We start from the raw sequence: 20,628 nt of genomic DNA, 5'->3' as shown, positions 1-20,628 counted from the left end.
CTTTGTCTTCCCAACACCTACCCACATACCAAATATCATCACAATCCATCTATAGATTCTTATTAAGTTATTGCAAGTGATGTAAGTATCTATTTGTCTAATATATATTACATAATGACAAAAGGGTCTTGATGAATGTTAAGGTCTCATTCATGAGTTTTTTTGCCCCATAGGCTTATACGTGCTATAATACATGTTTTATATGGGCATGTTCGTAATGAAGCTATAGGAAATGCACCAATGTCATTCTTTCTATGTTGAGAATATTTACCCGAGATCGTGCCAAATAATTACCGACAACTGCACTTAAATCAAATCTGTTTGTAGCAATTACAAACTGTACTTAGCTACATCCCAAAAAAAGACATTTTCTAACTGTAAGCGCTCGACCGCATCACTCGAAATGCAGGGCTCTGGACGTCCGACCTCGCGCACGGCTGCCGTACTTTACCGGCTAATTTAATTTCTTCAGTAACAAACAAACTTTCATCAGTTTGACGCTTGGGATCAGTTGGGCTGGCTAAAAGGGAATTCCAACCGATATAAACACACGTTCATGCAGCCGTTCATTTTTTGGGCTACGGACTCCTTTATGGTACCCACTTGGAGTAATACATGAATGAGACCTTAATGGTGTCAATATTAGGAGGAAAAAAAATTACAGGTTTTGGAATTTTCCATCATGGAAGATATTAGGATGATGAGAAAGCAAGGTAAAACCTTAAGTCTGCGAGGGTGGGGCGCAAAGGGCGGGACAGTGCTACGTAGACGTTCCCTTGACCTTCAAGTTTGTAATTCTATCATAACTGATGCCCATGTGTTAATGTACTGTCATGATTTGATTGATCCAGTGTTAATCTAATTATCTGAAAGCAGCTATGAGGATCTACTGTCCGAAGGACAGAGAAGGATAATGTACTGCACCTTGAAAAAAAGAGCTTTAGACCCCGTTCACACTAATTTTTTTCAATCGCGATTGAAGTATAATCGCGATTGAATCGATCCGATCGCGATTGATTTTTTCAGTGTGAACGCTCCCAATTGCAATTGGAATGATCCAAAACGATCCAATCGCGATTGGATTGTAACTACCTCCGCAGGTAGTTTGATTGGATTAATCGCGATCGGATCCCATCCAATCCTATCAAATTTTGAGTGTGAACACAACTACGATTCATTCCATCGCAATCGGCGGAGATTTCGGCTGTTTCCGGGGGTGGGAGGTCATACATGCGGGTACGTGGGGTCATAGTTCGCATCGGGAAAACAAACCCAATCCGCACGTCAGATCGCTCTTTTACAACAACAACAACTTTTCATCGTCAACAATGCCCAAGAAGAAAAATAAAACTCCGTCAGTAACTTCAGCTGGTGGCAGATGGCGCGATGAGGAGACCAGGGTCCTCATCGCAATCTGGGGGAGAGAGGAGGTGACAATGTCTAGCGGAAAAATAGACACAAAACAAGGACAACAAGGACAACAACAACATTTACCAGATGATCGCCGATAGCATGCTTCAATTGTGCTTCAATCGCGATCGGATTACGGCGTACTTTAATCCACTTGGCGAAAAGCAGTCTGAACGCAAAAGTTTCTTTGCGTTCAATCGCGATCGGATCGAACAATCGCGATTATACTTCAATCGCGATTGAAAAAAATGAGTGTGAACGGGGTCTTAGTTCAGTGACCCAAATCCCCCACCAAATCATAACCTTGGTCTGTCCTGCTTTTAAACGCCAGCCTAAATGAGAATATAAGACAATTTTTTGTGCCGTTTGTAGGCGTGTCCAGGTGTGTTGGTTGATAGCAAACATAAAGAAAAAGAATAAGCTCCAAAATTTTTTGATGGATCATATTGATATTTGGTATGTGGGTTTACATGACTTGTGCAATGTAGATGACAGCAAAACAAGCTTTCATCAGTTTGACGCTTGAGATCAGTCGGGCTGGCTAAAAGGGAATTTCCCACCGATATACACACACACGTTCATGCTGCCGTTCATTTTTTGGGGGTACGAATTCTTTTAGGGTACCCACTCAGAGTAATACAGGAATGAGACCATAAAATTTCGTTGCTGTGGCCTTACATTGTGTAGTTGTATTTGACTGAATAGACTAGGACTATATTAATGTAGAAGATGCATTCAGTAAATGTACCTAGTATTTAATTTATATCTCCCATGTCCCTAAGCTACCATTACAGCTCCGTTCACATGTGTCCCTTCCTCCCTGACATTTCAGCGGCTCCCATGGATGGATCAAATCTTCACTCTATCATTCGGGCAATATATGACCTTGACCAAGTTAGACATACTTTGATATGCCCATACAGTACTTTAAAGTTTAATTGAAGGGATGTTATTAATTCAATGAATATGAATGAGGAAAATCAGGATCTAATTTGCATAATCAATGAGTAATCATGGAAATTTCAGACTTTGCATAATTGTAGAATGACATAAATTATATAGCAGGTAAGGGTGAACACCATCTGATATACATGCATATTAACACTTCATTTGGCTGGGATTTGCATGATTAATGAGAAAATGCTATCTAATATAGACTTAAAGGCAACCAAAGCAATATTAGGGCCTAAAAATCGGATTTTGAAAATCAATTTATATAGTCATTCTCTATTCTTGATTAGTTCAAACAACACTATCACAATGTATAGCAACGTCCATGATGCAAAAATATGACTTCGTTGCAATGTGAGAACTCAATGAAAATCGTCGCCATGGTTTTTGTAGGCTCGCGAAACTAAGAGGATCATGTTTTTGCACAGTTTTGAAATGCTCAAAGTATGAAGTTATTACTCCAATGTGCTAGACAGTGTTACTAAATGTCACTACAATAGATATTTCAGCAATTTTCTTATTTCCATTTTTTGGCTTTATTGAATTGCCTAAAATAAAGGACTTTTTAATTGATACTTGTAACTTGCATGACGTGTAATTTGGGTACAGTATTAGTGTTTTTTATCATCAGTTTTGGGTCACTCAGCAAACAGGTGTAGAGATACATCTGCTAGAAACCTATGCCTTGATAAATACTTTGATCAGCTTGCAGCAATATGTAAGATAAGAATTAGTGCGCACCCATTGATTAGTAGCGTTGCGTAGTCCAGTGATTAGCGATCTTGCCTCCGGAACTAGAAGCCCTGGGTTCGATCCCGGCTTTTTCGCTCACCCGACATGAACGCTACCGGAAAGGGTCGCAGTCCTTAGGACAGGACGTTAAGCCGTGGTCAACTGTTCATTGTGCTTGTCAAAAAGAGCTTAGTGGAATTTCCCCAGTACAGTGAACCTGTACATACTGTACATGGCGTCTGTCTTCACTGTCACAACCAGTGGAAGATTAGCTCATCTGTTCGTTAAGTTCATTTGAGCTAAACTGGTTCTAGATCACTTACCTTTCCTTTCAATTAGAAATAGAGAAAGGAAGGTACAAAAAGCTACTGGTTGATGACAGAAAGTGCAAACAGATTACAATGAAAGCAGCAGAAAAGAAATATATTTTTGATTACTAGTCTCCGCAAATGTCCCAAATTCAATTTAGAATTAACGAAAGTACCTCTATTCTATTGTGCTTTCATTTCTAGATTAAGAAATCCACGTATCATAGATATAGAAACTTATTCATCGCTTGTTGCTTGTATCACATGAATTGCATACCTTATGTTTCACTTAATGTTTGTGCATCAACTTTAAATGTTGTCAACTTGCAATTAGCCTACGAGCATGAATTTGCAATAAACGTATCATTAAATATGGAGCATTATTTCTAAGATTAGTTGGAGATCACTGAAAATCAATTTGTGGGCTAAGATTATAGGGCACGCCAATTTAAAGTCTTCCTTCTGCAATTTGCAATTGCTCGCTTCATTTATTGCCAATTTTGACCCAAAGTTTAATGCATCAGGGACTCTATTGCATGGACAGTCACCAATAATCCATCTTTAATCAGATCTATCATGTCAAATTGAATGCTATTTCACACTTTTTGGTGTTAAACCAGATGGGCTATAATGTTATCATGATTGTATTTTTTAAATGATAGTCAATTTCCTAATACTATACAGTTATAAAGTAGATATGATTGGTCAAAATTGAGTTTTCCAAACTTTTTTTGCAGAAATCAAGTCAGAATTCAAAGCTTAGTCTCTGACATCGAATTTGTGTGACTTAAATGAAAAATAAGTCCCAAATTCTAGTGAATAGGGCACTACGTTCCGCGCTATTAGGAACAGGTGTACAACACATTGTTGTTTTGTCCGATGACATATGAACTGTTGATTGAATTTGTAGGCTCAGTCGATTAACAGGCGAGCAATAAGATGTCCAATTAGTAGCGTGGCTTTCTCTTGTCAATGAAGCCAAGCATGCACCCTGCAGCAAAAATCAATGGGAGCCATTGTTTGTACAGCACATATTGGGTGGTGAGGGCTCATTTACAGCCGGCAGATTTTACAGACAATCCACTAGAAAGGAGAACCCAGTCAAGAAGGATTGTTCAATGTCCGTGGTTTCAATAGTTCCCATCCGAGCACTCGTTTTCCGGGTCAGTGAAAAACAGCTCGGGTCTGATTGGATCCAAGAATGGTTCTTTGGCTTGATGACTTTCTTTCATTCGTACTAAATCAGATTAGAGATCTGATTAAGTGCTGATTTTAGTGCAGATCCATTGGCAAAGCTTAATTTCTAGCAGCCTTTCCTGCTGAATTTCTGATCCGACTTGGTTGGTCGGCTGAAGGGGATAAGATGAAATGGTCGTCACAAACTGCTAAGAGCATTACATGTAGCACAGTGATGGTAATATTTGATATTTCAGACAGAATATTGTCATCATCAGAAGATAAGAGTTGTATGGTAAATGTGTACAGATATACGATACGTATCATAATGCTTCAGTCTATCTATAGATCAAAAGAAGTTACCATGTATAAAAAAGATAACATTAGTACGTCCATTCTCACCGCTGACTGATAAAGTACCGTACTGTACTGTAACGGTTGTATCATATAGTATATACATGTATGACAGGTGCTTGGAACACTTTGTGTTATGTTGTTAACAATCTCAAACAAATTAACATTAGCTACTAGGGGGCCAAAACATAAAGTGTAACACTTCCTCCCTGCACCAAGAGCTATATCTGCCACTTGAAATTACGACCATGACATGTCCTGAACACGAGATATCAAAACTGCAAGTTCCACTGCAGTACAGCAGAAAATTGCTAGGAGGTCCATTATCGAACTTGGCCTTGGCTTTTTTTGCCTGACCTCTCCCCTCCTGATAAATATACCTATGTCATACCTGGGCCTGATACGGGTGTTCCGGACCGTGTGATAACTATCCGTATCACATGAGGTTCCAGAGTTGTATCACACAGGCTTCCATAGAATATTTAGAATGTATTTCGAGCGCGCCGGTTGCGCCGCTGTCGAAAATTCGAATATCGGATTCGGAGTTTGGAATCGATGTTGTTACAGTTTTTGTTCGAGGACACAAAACTCCCACAACTTTTGGCGCATTCCTCATTGAAATGCTGTGTGTTTTCTTGGGTGGGTAGGACATAAATAAGATACAACACGGTGTATTCCTCATCACCCTCGGTCCCAGCCCTCCCGCAGGTCGGATCGCCCTCCGGCCTACGTTAAAGTACCATGATCATGGTGGTAATGACGTTATTTTGATAACAACATAGTTGTATTGAATGTAATGTTATCGTTCAATATATTTCACTTCTAATTTGTACAATGTATCTTCATCCCAAACCCTAACTCAATGCTGCAAATCCATTTAAACAGCAAAAATGGCCACTTTTTCAATCCCAAAACAGTTGAATTGATTCAATTCTAAAGTACATATTGTCATGATGATACTACTAAGCCAAAATACTACATTGTAGTCATGCAACTCTGTCAACAATCATTCTGGCCAACAATCAACACAGCAATTTCAAAAGGGGGCATCATAATGTTGACATTACTGATGACTCCTTTTCTTAGAAAGTTATTTTTTTTAGTTAATTGCAGAAATGACAATATAAATGATGACGACTTTTCATTTGCTGATAAAGGTTGATTTTTGTCACAGATTACTAAAGACCTAAGTGTACTGACATCAAACCAAAGCTCAAGCTGTATACATCAAACCAAAGCTCAAGCTTCAGTGTGTCAAACTCAAAAGGAGTAAAATTTATCATATCCATTTTGCTTAAGTCTTTGTCTCGAAGATTGGCAGAAGCAGCATGAGTTAGCTACTTCGGTATTCCATCAGTATTTTTTTTTGACAATTGAAAGCATAAACTTAACCTCGAGCAAGAAAATGTCAGCTTGAAACCACAGAAATGCTGCATAGTGAATGTGTATTTTTTACGACACTGTGTACTATGGGACGCCGTTAATAGAAGAAGAAAAGGAACACTACCTACCTGCAATGCTGTACGTAGAGGCACCTCTGCTGGCCTGGAGTCCTTCCCTGCCGTGTCTCTCCGCCTAGATGAGAAAGAAGAAGTCTACGAAGTGGTCATGTGGTGCTAGCACCTGTCAGACATCAGATAAATGGGTATGGATGACTGGTGTTAATGACTAGGGCAGGGAGGGGCTTTGCCAGATTATGTGGAACAATTATCTACTTGTTTCATGGTCCTTGTTTCATGTCAGCCAGAGTAATCCATACACAGTGTTTCCAAGAGAGTTGCTCCGGTAGATGGGAGGACGTGAGGGGAATGACAATCCGCTCCAGAAACTCAATATCTTCTCTGAAGTTACTTTAGGCACCTGTGCGAAATGAGATCCTCCTCCCTATGGACCTCGCCTGATGGTTGAAAAATTGCATTTTGTTTGGGATTTTCACTCAGTGTAATAGGAGAGGGGATGTGTGCGTGTATTACATAGCACTGTTGACATGTAGTACATGGTCCATCAGGGCTCGAAATTCAATTTTTTGGGGAATAGAATCTAAGGGGCGCAGAAAAAGACCTGAGTGCAGAACACAAAATAAAGTACAATTTTAGCAAAATCTGATTGCAATTCTTATGCACCTCTCTTCAGAGCTCGTCGCTGAAATTCTATATGAGCTAACTTCAAAATTTAAAACATTCAAGTAATTGTTTTACATAACAAAGTCTTTATTAGTTTTCTGACACTAGAATTGCAAGAATATGCTGTACCCTACTTGTGTACAATAGTCCTTAAACACCTACTCAAATATCTAGGTGCACAACTGCACCCAAAGGCAAACATTTGTGCAACTGAGCTCTAAATTTGGGTGCATAAAAGTGCATATTTTGAGCCCTGTTTATTGCCTTGGCTGGTTAATCTTGTTAGCCGATATGTGGTTGATCGGATGTAGATGATATTGTGAGAGATGTTGTAAGACCTATATAATCTCATGTGAACATGTAGGTGTCATGTCTGGGTGAAGTTAACTGTGAATCATACCTACGTACGTCTGTTCCGAGCCCGCCCCTTGGTGATTACGGCATCATTTACGCCCGCTGTAGTCGGGCTTACAACCAACACCCAAAGCAAACTACAGGATGAACTGTGGCGGTGCCATTTTTTTCACCCCACATTTTGCTTTTTTTAGCCTTAGGCTTACGTAGAGGAAACCAAAGAGTAGTAATTTAGTAAAGGTAACATTTGTGAGCAAATGCAGAATGTCGATGTTTCCTATAATATCTTTGTAGTACATGTAGAAGTAAGAAAGAAATTGTACATGCTTTTCTGCTTTGTTGTTGAGAGTAGTAAATAGATAAGACCAAATGACCAAAAACAAAACTAGAAAATGTTCTAAATCACTAACAAGTCTTAGTCCTTTTATGTGACTTAATCTGTTATGAGTAAAAAGACACTCAGTACCAGTATTGTATTGTCACGATTCTAACAGTTATGCGAATTTTGAGGTTAAATTAGAACATCATTGTCAGGAATGCAAGAAAAATCTATACATTTCCTTTTAATGAACTTTGAAGTATTCCAAAAGAGCAAAATATTAAAAGACTGTAACAGTTGTTCCATTGGAACTTATATAACTGACTTTCATCTAAAATTGCTTTGATGCTGAGTGATCACTGACTGCTTAATATGAAAGGATCCCAAATTATGCCAAATCTCATTTTGTTAAAATTTTGTTTAAATTGAAAATATGACGGCAATTAGAAAGATGTTTGGTGTAACAGCTGACACTAGGAGAACTTTATAATGAGACGGAAGTGGGTTCAATTGAAATTTCTGTGTATGATTCAGTTAAACTACAATTTCCAGGGTGTCCCTGTGGTGTAGTGGTCTGCGCTTCTGTTACTTACCACATCTGGTTCTGATAACTTGGAACCAGAAGGCCCGAGTTCAACTCCCGGGTAGGACACCTCTAGACAAGAGGCACATTGAGTCATACCATAGACTTTATAAAAACGGTACCTTCAACACCTTAGGCCACACCAATTTAATTTCTTGGTTAACGGATTTTTTTCAAAAACTGCTAAATTCCAAAATCAACATGAAAACAGAATCTCAGTCAGAGGAAAGTTTTGTTGCTGAAATTTTAAAAAAATCTGTTAACCAAGAAATTAAATTGGTGTGGCCTTAGTAACCCACCTAACAAATATCATAAAGATCCATCCACAATCTCGAATTGTGCCTGCAACTTACATCCAGCCACCCATCCACAAGCAGCAGTGAAAACATTATTATACCTCGACCTTCTCTGTAAAAGGGAATAAATAACTCTGGGAAACAGGGATACTCTTTAGTACTGTTTGGTGTCTGGAACTTGTGAACAAATATTCCCATCTTGTCATTGCATTTGAAAAATGTTGATTAACATTGAAAACAGGGAAGACAGCCCTAGATATGCCATATTGTGGAAATTCCTTCCATACAAATTACATTGCATCCTATGGGAAATCTTATATTTGGGACTTGCTCTTGAAATATGACTCCCTCCAAAATATTCCTTGTCATTTTTATGATTTAGGTACACAAGAGAATTGATCATGATTCAGCTCTGAGGTAAATCTGGGTCAAGTAAAATATGTTTTTTGCTTTGGTGCTGATTCCATTTTAATCTACTTCTGTGAAAACAGAGGTTGTGTCATCATTTAGGGGGGGGGGGGATGACAGTGGTGCGTGTCCGCAATTGGCATTATTTGAAATTTGTGGTACATCAGGGACACCAACAGGAAGTTAGGTCAAAGTTACCAGAAAGGTCCCAGAAAGGTCCCAGAGAGGTTCCAGGAGTTGGCTCAAGTCCAGATTTTTTTCTCAACAGAAAGTACTGTTTTCCCACTCTCAGGATGCTTCGTCCGTACTAGTTTGTTTATGTATATATAGCCTTAATGTTAGTTTTTGTTTATGATTACATGCCAACATCTTATGTCTATGTAAGTTAGAATTTCATAATTAGAATTTCTTGGACTATGATATAATGCCTGTTATCTTTGTGTAAACAGCCTTCAGCACCAAGGACAGGCCTGTTGTAGAATGGTAGTAGAAATAATTTGAAATTTGTGTTTTGACTTAGGGTTGAACTGGCACTGAGTCGTAAGAGCTTTGCGCTAATGAGTCATTGGGAAATGTGCTGGGGTGATAATAAAAGCACCCACGTACATAGCTTAGCGTCTAGTCAATATGTGTACCCAATTAAAGATTGTGATGCCCAAAATCAGCTACTGCTGCCTGGGTGGTCTTGTATTGCCTGTTGCAATTTGAATAAAATAAAATTGTGACAACCATGTTCAGGCATCTGGTGGGTTTTGCATTTCATGTTCTGAACATGTTATGGTCATAATTTTTAGGTGGTGTATAGCTTTGGTGCCTGGGGAGGAGTATTGAGTCATCTAGAAGCTTGGCTTGTTACCTTTGCCAAAATATTGGGTTTTGATAGCAGTTGTATGTGTGTGCGTGTATGTGTGTGTGTGTGTGTGTGTGTGTGTGTGTGTGTGTGTGTGTGTGTGTGTGTGTGTGTGTGTGTGTCGATAAACAACTTGAGAGGACTTGGATGAATCCATATTTGGTATTTATGTAGGTCTGGAAGAGAGATGGAAATGATTAGATTTTGGGGCCAGTAGCAACTTGTTAATTATAAGGTACTAGTACTGCAGCAGCAGTGGAACTTTCGTTTTTGATATCTCACATTCTGGACATGATATGGTCGTTATTTGTAAGTGATAGATAGCTCTTGGGGCAAAGAGTATAAGTGGTGTAGGTTTGGGCCCCCTAGCGACTTTTAATGCAGATGCAGAAGTCGGTTTTGTTTCAGATTTTGAAAGAGGATAAATCTATAGAAGCAGTTGACGGATCTTCAGGATTTTTTATATGTGGATAGCTTAAGTGATGCATAATGTGATTGGTAAATATGCAAGGCAGCATCTAATTTGCATAATAAATGGCAAAATTTTAGAAACCTAAGCTGCTTTCCATCATACTATTCAAGCATGTGTAACTGAGAAAGAGAGAGACATTCATGGATAGAAATTATGCATTTAGGAAGACCTAATTTGCATTTTAAATGCACATGCAAATACTGTTATTCCATATTGGTAAATAACTGCATGGAATTTCATAATTTTGGCTTTGGCAGTTATTTGAAGGCAAACAAGGTTGAATACAAATTATGCAAATGAGGACAGATTTGCATAATAGATAGGAAAAAGCTAGAATAGCCTACTTTGTTTAGATAGCACTGCCATTTATTAACTTTTGTCATTTGGGTGAAGATGATCAACTGATATAATTTACTTAATAGGTAAATGAGGACCTTATTTGCATAATACATGAGAATCACTCATAAGTCATCAGTCAAAAAAGTTTTGAATTTTTTTCATCTTTACCAAAAGACAATTGCACATATTGCGTATTAATAATTTAATGTATTTGAAATATGACATCGTAACTTTTCTTTGGGAGAAATGTGATAAAAAGAATAACTGCTGGGTTTCTAGTAACTGTTAAAGCCCTTTTTTGGTAAATATTGAATCAAACTGATGGTTCCTTATTTGCTAATTTTACTACATTTCTTTTAAAAATTCATTCAAAATCAAAAAGCCATCATGAATGATTTACTCTGACCGACAAATGCATTACATTCAATTTCATGAGGATCCAACTGGTTATGAATTTTAAAAAGTGCAGTATTATCATTATACTTTTTTCATATTATTTACTTTATACGGTAAAATCTTAATTTGCCTTCCTGGACTGGTATAGTGTCGTAAGTGTGTACTATGTATTTTGATACAAGCATGAGGCACTGTTGTAGAGGTGACCTTATGTACCCCACTGGTGCTATTAACTCAGAGTCTAATGTTACCAGTAATGTACATGCCCTCAGGACATGTCAATTAGACAAGATATCATCATGTCAAGAGGAGTTTACAGGGGCACAGAACCATTAACACTGATAAACTGTATCACATGAGTGTAAAAAGGGTAAAAAAGGTAGTCCTTTTTAAGGCTGAACCCCTTTCTCTCCTTCCGCCGTTGATTTCTTCCCCAACCGAATTCAGGTACCCATTTTACACCTGGGAAAATCATGTTAACTGCATTTCCCAAGGACGTAACGCCCAGCAAGGAAGACCAGGGGTCAAACCTGTGACCTCTTGTGTCCACTAGCCTAGTTACTCAGTCATTTGACGCCACAAAATATTTGATGGACAAAAAGGGAAAGAAAAGGAATGGTGCAGGTAAAACTTGTACATGTATGAAGGAAACCAGCGGTTGTCAATAGCATAATGTTGGGACCTCAAGGCGTAGTCACATGAGAGACTTCATATTTCAAAGTCTAATTCGCCTTAACTTCAGATACCTGAATAGTAGAGAGAGATTTATATTTCTTACAGCCTTCGATAAACCAACTCTAACTAATTACACAGCCTTCTACATTTATACAATTACCAAGCAGCGAGAGGAAGTTGAAAGTAAAGATACTAGATGTTTATATACAGTAATACTCATATATAATTTTGTTAACATGTGACCTGTGCTTATCCCAGTGGGGCAAACATGTATACAATAAAGGTCTTCATTCATTCATTCATACATTAATAAGTGGACTGCACACCCCAATTCTAAGTCCATCACTCAGGCCACACCAATTTAATTTCTTGGTTAACAGATTTTTTTTTTAAATTTTAGCAAAAATTAAATCATGAAAACAGAAGGCTGGGGTGAAAGCTTACACCTGACCCTGTTCCCTCCCTGAAACTGTGAGAATCCAAAAGCCAAGTACAGACTTACCTCTGAGATTCTATTTTCATGTTGATTTTGGAATTTAACAGTTTTTCAAAAAATCTGTTAGCCAAGAAATTAAATTGGTGTGACCTTGGGTCCACGCCCATGATATTTCACACTGAAAAAAAAAAATTTATTGAACTATGTTTTTTTAAGCCTGCCGACTGCCTCACAGTTGAGCTCCTGGTTCAAACTAGTCTCTAACTGGAAGATGAAATTTAAATCATTGGTTGAGACATCTCGGTTTGAGGTGCAATCATGTAGGGCTGATTTAACTAACTGGCTAGAAAATAGGGTTGAATCATGACCAAATTCATGGTAACTGTTTCAAGTGCAGCTGCTGTAGATAGAGAACATCCATATAGCATGCCTTGGTTTATTTCGACCAGCTGTAGATAATAGAATACAACATGGTTTATTCTGAACCACGGGAGGGTTGGCACCAACGAGGGTGATGCGGACTACATTGTGTTGTCATTATCTAATGATACATGTATATATTATGTTATTACAGAAAACAAAATAATGTTAATTGTCAGGATTAAAGAAAATTATGTGTTCTCGACCAAAAAATCTTAAGAACATCAGTCCGAATGCACTGAGTATTGAAATTTTCAACATCTGCACACGTGAAGTTTGTTTCCAAATCATTCAATTATTGGAAGCCTGTATGTGTCTTGAGTAGAAGCCCGGTGCACATGTGTGAAATACATGTACCTTAGACTGCAGATAGGTCCGGAACGCACGTATCAAACATTATCTAGGCCCAGGTACTCCCTGTTCATATAGTTACCAGGCAAGATCACTTGTAGAAAAAAAATTGTAAGCATCTGATTGAGTCCTTAGATTAGAGATATACATGTTTGGATAGGTGATTAAGGTCTTAACATTGATTGGTTATAAAGATGATTCAATCATCGGTAGTTATTTATAACCAATGACTGGTACCTGTTGCTGGTAAAAAATTAATGGTCCAGTCATGGATTGGGGAGAAGTACTCATGCACTGATGAGTGTGGTATTCATTAAACCGTGTAGTGATTAAATGTGCTATGCTGAGTGATAATCAAGCTTAGGGTTGGGAACTTATGATAAGCGTTGATTATATATTTGCTGGTGAGAGATTGTGCAATATTTGGGTAGTGCTGGGAAGGGAAGGGGAGGGGAGGGGATTGGAGTGGAGGGGAGGGGTGGGAAGGGAAGGGAAGGGTAGGGTAGGGAAGGGAAGGGAAGGGTAGTGAAGGGTAGGGGAGGGGAGGGGAGGGGAGGGGAGGGGAGGGGAGGGGAGGGGAGGGGAGGGGAGGGGAGGGGAGGGGAGGGGAGGGAAGTGTAGGGTAGGGTAGGGAAGGGGAGGGGAGGGGAGGGGAGGGAAGGGAAGGGAAGGGAAGGGAAGGGAAGGGAAGGGAAGGGAAGGGAAGGGAAGGGAAGGGAAGGGAAGGGAAGGGAAGAGTGGGAAGATCTTGTGACATTAATTGTTAGACAATTGGTTTAAGTCAGCAACTGAGCAACTGTAAAACAGTAGTTATCCAATCATGTATGACATTGTTTATTTTTAGAAGATACAATAATTGCAATATATTACCTGAACTGCTCTTACAAACTGTAATACCGTATTTTCTCGATTAAAGTACGCACCCCAATTAAAGTACGCACCCCTGATTTGGGGCTAGTTCCAGACAAATTTGCAGAACTGAAACGTTAAGTCAAAAACCCCAAATAAAGTACGCACCCCTTCTCCACTGATCTTGAACAAATTTTGAACATGATAAATTCAAATTTATGGTGTTTCTCCTATTATCTCCAGGTCATTTTTCTTATATCAAGGACTTCTACATAATGCCATTCCTTAGATTCATAAAAGATTTTCTTGTTTACTCTGCCAGCATCGTCTCTGCAAACTTGAGGATTGCCTATGACAAGTTACAAACTTCGCAAGTTGGCAGGTATTGAGCCTTGCATTGTTGCAGCTGGGTTCCTGGTTTGATTAAGCAAGGGTTTGAAGTCCTTTTCCAATTTGTCCGGGCAATAACTTCAAATAAAGTACGCACCCTGACTTTAGCAATGGCTTGTGGTGCCTTTTAAATCTTGAAATGTTTAAAAAGTGCGTACTTTATTCGAGACAATACGGTATGCCCACCAATTTTTCTCTGGTGGTACACATGCAGCAGGGCTAGTCTTTGAAGTAACATTATAATTGTCTCTGAATCCATCTATCACTTACCTTATTTTAAGTCTTTTAGCAGATGGTGCCTCTGCTTTGCATCATTTGGCAAATTTTGTACATCATTAATAGGTTCTTTTTCACTAGTTGCCTACATCTCGCCATGTAACCAATCTATCTAACTAAATGCAATTTAGCGCAAATAGTATTTGATTCTACATGTAGCAACTGCCAGAAATTTGGCTTCAGCTAAGTTCACTTTTTGTAGGATTGAAAAGAAATCCCAACTTGTACTTTGACCAAATCATTTTGTCATTAACTATAGAAATCATGCCATAATTTTCATGATTTATGCCTAATGTATCAGATGCTAGCCTCAACATAACTTACACTTACAGACTCTGTAAGACTGAGGTCACAAATGAAAGAATCTCTTCATACTGCTAACGTTTTGTATCACTTTCTCACTAATTGTACACAATTACATTATTGTATGACGCTCCTATTATCCTAAGTTTCCTCATTAGTTATGTAAATGATTTGGTAATTTGCATAATCTTTTTATACTCAGTTTTAGTATGTGCGAGTGACCTGCTAGCTTATAGACAAGTGCCCGGTGCAGGGAGGACTTGAAATTTACTAGTAGTAAGACTTAAGTACATGTTTTAGTTACGAACAAGTCATCAATACAAGAATCCCTGAGTTTTCCTGTTTCAAAGTCTCCAACAAAAATGTGCCTGCAGTTTCAAACAAAGCCGATTGGAGGCCAAGGCTACACTTTTCCAAGAGCCAAAATATGCTGTCACATCCTGACCATAACATGTCCAGATCATGAGATAGAAAACAGGAAATTCTGATGAAATGAATACCTATAGTATGATAATATCTGATAATAATGAACAAATTATGGTCTAAATGCCAGTAAGTGTACAAGTCATAATATTCTCTTTCAATCATATAATTTTAGAAATATACTGTGTACAAATAGGTAAATATATCAAAGAATGTTTAGATCATAGAACTAGTAGTGTAAGTGATAGGTAAATATCGACATGTTGAATTATATATACTCGTACGTAGGTCAATAATCATTTTATATACCATTGTCGATGTTTGCATGATTGTATGTTGTAAAAGACCTTACAAAAGTCGCTGTACTTGTCGCTGTACTTTTGTTCTGTCAATAATCATGAACTTGAAGGTATATACTCACTGTCCACCTTGACAGGCCATTTGATTGCCTGAATGCTTGATTTGAGATATGCAGAACCCACAGATCTAGATGTGTTTTTGGTCAATGTCAAACAGTGGAGTTGCCGCCAGAGTGTCTATCCCTTTCCTGTTCTACCTCTTCATTTTCTCAGTTTTAACCATTAAATCCATCAAACCAGGAGACATCCTAGTGGACATTGTGTCTCTAAACAAGACAGATGGCAACCATATGAAAGGAAGTTGTTTTTGCAAAGCCTGATTATGACTCGGCATCAAAAAGGTAGTGTGGCGATCAAGTCTAAAGACAGTGTACTGCCTCCTAAATGCTTGATGTATCGCTTCTACAGACAAGCAGGAAAGTTTCCAAAACAAGACAGTTTTAGAACAGTTCCTATCCACATCCTGGTGAGGTTTGAAATTATGAATCACATCAAAAAGGTAGTGTGGCGATCAAGACTTAAGACAGCGTGCTTACTAAATACTTTATATATCCCTTCTACAGATACCCGGGAAAGTTTCCAAAACAAGACAATTTTAGAACAGTTCCTATCCACATCCTGGTGAGGTTTGAAATTATGAATCACATCAAAAAGGTAGTGTGGCGACCAAGACTTTAGACAGTTTTGCCTCCTATATGCTTCATGTATCCCTTCTAGAGACACCCAGGAAAGTTTTCAAAACAAGACAATTTTAGAACAGTTCCTATCCACATCCTGGTGAGGTTTGAAATTATGACACATCAAAAAGGTAGTGTGGCGATCAAGACTTATAACAGTGTGCCTCCTAAATGCTTTATGTATCCCTTCTAGAGACACCCGGGATAGTTTTCAAAACAATACAATTTTAGAACAGTTCGTATCCACATCCTAGTGAGGTTTGAAATTATGACACATCAAAAAGGTAGTGTGGCGACCAAGACTTAAGACAGTGTGCCTCCTAAATGCTTGATGTATCCCTTCTAGAGACATCCGGGAAAGTTTCCAAAACAAGACAATTTTAGAACAGTTCCTATCCACGTGAGGTTTGAAATTATGAATCACATCAAAAAGGTAGTGTGGTGACCATGACTTAAGACAGTATGCCTCCTAAATGCTTTATGTATCCCTTCTAGAGACACCCGGGAAAGTTTTCTAAACAAGAAAATTTTAGAACAGTTCCTATCCACATCCTGGTGAGGTTTGAAATTATGAATCACATCAAAAAGGTAGTGTGGCGATCAAGACTTAAGACAGCCTCCTAAATGCTTTATGTATCCCTTCTAGAGACACCCTGGAAAGTTTTCTAACAAGACAGTTTTAGAACAGTTCCTATCCACATGAGGTTTGAAATTATGAATCACATCAAAAAGGTAGTGTGGCGACCAAGACTTATAACAGGTGCTTCCTACTAGTAAATGCTTTTTATCCCTTCTACAGACACCCGGGAAAGTTTCCAAAACGAGACAGTTTTAGAACAGTTCCTATCCACCACATCCTGGTGAGGTTGCATGCTTTGTACCATGAAATTGATTCTTACTTGTGAGAACGTACTTGCGGGTTGTCAGCTGACTGGGGGTACAATCATACTCAGTATATTTCCTGCATCGCTGCAGGGTTGTGACATTCAATTTTCCACTGTGTAGGTAGCGTGATTTTCTCACACCGTATCATCCCCCGCAGTCAGCCAGCAATCCACATGGAAGACTTCTCATCGGACTGTCTGCAACCATTAGTGGGCAACGCAGTCATATATGAAGTGTCAAGTGTATATACTTGTACCTTAACCATTTTTAATGAACCCTAATGTGACCATTATCAGCATATATGTACAATTATATCTGCATCATATTTCATCATATTACAATGTAATAGGGATATTTCGATATGAAATGGAATGAAATGAATATTTTTAGTGGGTATACTGGTCGCCTTGCATACGGTAGGTAGTGAGTTCGATCCGCGACCGGGTCTTACCAAAGACTTTAAAAATGGAACATACCGCTAATTCTCTGCTTAGCAAGTCAGCATTTGGGAAAGAGTATGGAAGTTAACATACACCACCACACCACTATAGCTCCCTTCTGTAGTGTGTTGTGTGGCCCAAGGGCTACAGGGCGCTGCCCTATATATGCACCATCGGCGCGGGAAGGAACTTTGACTTTTTGACTTATACAATGTAGCTCAACTGGTAGCAGCCTCACAGTTGAGCTCCTGGTTCCAATTAGTTGCCGACAGGGAGATTTCCCGGTTCAATCCTTGGCAGGACATCTTGGTTGGGGCTGCACTCGTCTTTCTGAATGGACGTAAAATGGAGGTCCCTTGTTCTAGGGGGTGCAGTTAAAGGGGAAGGGCTAGCAACCCCTCCCGGTAGAAATATATCCAGCTACTGAAACAGCAAGAAAACCTGCTGCCCTATCCCACTAGGCACTTCAAGGTTTGAATGAATTATATAATAATAAGTTTATTGCAAATTCATGCCCGAAGGCTAAATACAAATAACATACATAAAAGAACAGTGTACAAAATAGGTATAAAAGCTGCTTATCTAAATTATACAAATGTAATTGTCTATAACTTGTGAAGGGTTTGACTTCTCTTTTGTATGGAAGACGTAATGTCCCACCTTTTCTATAATTTGTGGGTTTTTGGTAGTTAAAGGAAGAATAGTCTTTTCTTTGTCTGTAAGCTTAGGGAAATTCGGATAGATTTTAGTGGTCTGAGTAGACAACTCATTTCGTGCATTATCATGAAATGAACAGTTTGAAATAAAGTGTATTAATAAAAATTTTCGTCTTCCACGGCATTTGTATTGCAATACTTACAAAGTCTTTCGTATATAGGTAATTTTCTATACCGGCCTCTCTCTATTTCAAGAGGATGAGCACTAACTCTAATTTTGCTAATGGCTGAGCGCAAATCAAAATCTGCAAGATCAAGATAACTCTCAAAATTGTACATGGTTTTACATTTTGCATAGAATCTTAACTTACCGCTGTCGTTTACCAAGGTATGAAAAAATGATTGTATAATTATATATATCTGTTAGTCTCCTTCTCAGCGCTTTTCCGACATGTTCAGGTTTACAATGTGTATTACGTAACATGACCAATTTACGTCCGATTTATTCAAAACGTATTTATCTTAAAACCGCACGGACAGAGTCAAATTTTAAACCCATGGTCAGAAATATCAGCTCTTCTAAAAAGAAAATACATGGTCTGTAAGTTTTTCTCCGCCTATCTAACGCTGTGCGAGCATGTATTTATACTGATGTATATGATGAAGAATTGTGCTAGGGTAACCCATTATCGTCCACTTCTGAATCTTTTCCATTCTAGCACTATTCTTGAAGAACATAGACCAGAAAAAAATGCACATGCAGTAACTGTCCAAAGTAGTCTGCAGACAAATGATAATAAAATCACTATGTCTGTCCGGCCACTTGCTTAATGCGATGGAAAAAAACAATGTTTATCTGTAAATTCCCCCCACATGCGCGGCACGTGGCGTTCACGTGGTAAACGCATGGCCATTATGTTTTGCTATGCAAAATTTAAAGAGATGGCTAAGGATCATACTAATGATGTTCTTTATTGCTCATGAGAACAGGCTTTGGCATAATACACCGCGACATGTGGACATGAGCCAAACCGGACATAAATAGGTTCTGCACATAAATAGGTCATGTTACGTTACTAGTACCTATGTATGCAACAGTACAACAAAATGCCATACAAATCTGCAGGGAGTGCAGCTGAAATGCCCTCTCGTCTATCAGAGGTATATCACAGGTCATCTTGGAGTTTAACAGATATTAATGTAGCAGCACAGTATCTGATGGCTGGAGATCACAGGATATTCAAGGGCAACAAGGAAGTTGTCATTTATATATAATTTAAAAATGAGAATAGTCTTTATTGCATATTCCTGTCCAGATTGGCTAAATGCACAAATGACCACATGTGGTCTATAAGAAGCAAAATATATGTTGATGAAATTAATACTGCTGCATTCTAACATTGAAAAGTAAAAAAAAGGGGACTATTGTTACAGTAGCTAGTTACATGTAAACTAAATGTTGATCACCTAGTAAACATGGTTTCTTCTCTCACTTGTTTTGAAACACTTCAAAACATAACTACTATACTTTATTCATGATGTGAATCGTTCTTACATGACATCAGGTGTATGAAAGTGTCCTGCTTTGACATTTTTGAACATTTGTTGTCAAATTCAATTGTCTTAAACAGCAATTGGTGCTCATTTTCATATATTAACTAATTATAAGGAACAATCTTGTAAAAGTGTATGTCTCATTTTCAACATATCAGTGGTCACAGAATTCGCATGTTCGATTATAATGATTCCAGTGGTTTATTTAATGATAATCATTTTACTGCGTCATGGGTCTTTAATTCCTGCAAGCTGTGAATGCGTACTATGGCTCAAATAGCAAACTCTCATAGTATCAGACCAAGAAAAAATGGAACTGTCGACTGGTTTTCTGACTGAGAGTAAGTTGCACTTTAATTTGATGGTAAAGGCAATAGACTAAACCCAAGTGCTTTTTGGAACAGATTTTGTCAGAAGTGGGAAATTCTAATTAACCTGACTAACCCTGTCAGACAACAGAATCAAACTGTGACTTGAAGGTGTCACAATGCATTAAGTACTGATGCTGATATATCAGGGATTTATATTGTAGGGATGTTCCCGTAGCTAATAAAACTGATAGCATCCTTACGGTTGATCTCCTGCTAGTCTCAATTATCAACAACTAAATGCATTTTAAGTTCGTGTGGTTTTTGTTTCGCGCTAGCCTATAAAGGGAAAATGGAGTGTTCACACTGGCTTTAAGTTGGCAGCAGTGCATATTGCTACTACGTAACAGTAATTTGGACAAAAATGTTTGTGGTGGTTTTAAGTTTGCTGTGAAACGTTTGCCGCTAAATTAAAACTGCGAACATAAAACCTACGCGAACATTTTGTATTTACCATAATTACTGTATAATATAATAGTTACTGTTATTACTTTA

The 20,628-nt window shown here is 38.4% G+C and overlaps 1 protein-coding gene across 2 annotated transcripts in view; it reads left to right on the top strand.

Annotated features, from left to right (window-relative positions):
* Nucleotides 1–20,628, top strand: part of LOC136420269 (uncharacterized) — a 50,974-nt gene that overhangs the window by 13,232 nt on the left and 17,114 nt on the right. The gene's annotated exons all lie outside the window — the stretch shown is intronic.

The sequence above is a fragment of the Branchiostoma lanceolatum genome, chromosome 1, assembly GCF_035083965.1.
Source record: "Branchiostoma lanceolatum isolate klBraLanc5 chromosome 1, klBraLanc5.hap2, whole genome shotgun sequence".
In the NCBI taxonomy this organism is placed as follows: domain Eukaryota; kingdom Metazoa; phylum Chordata; class Leptocardii; order Amphioxiformes; family Branchiostomatidae; genus Branchiostoma; species Branchiostoma lanceolatum.
Note: the sequence above shows the minus strand (reverse complement) of the source record. Positions and strands in the feature narration are given on the sequence as shown.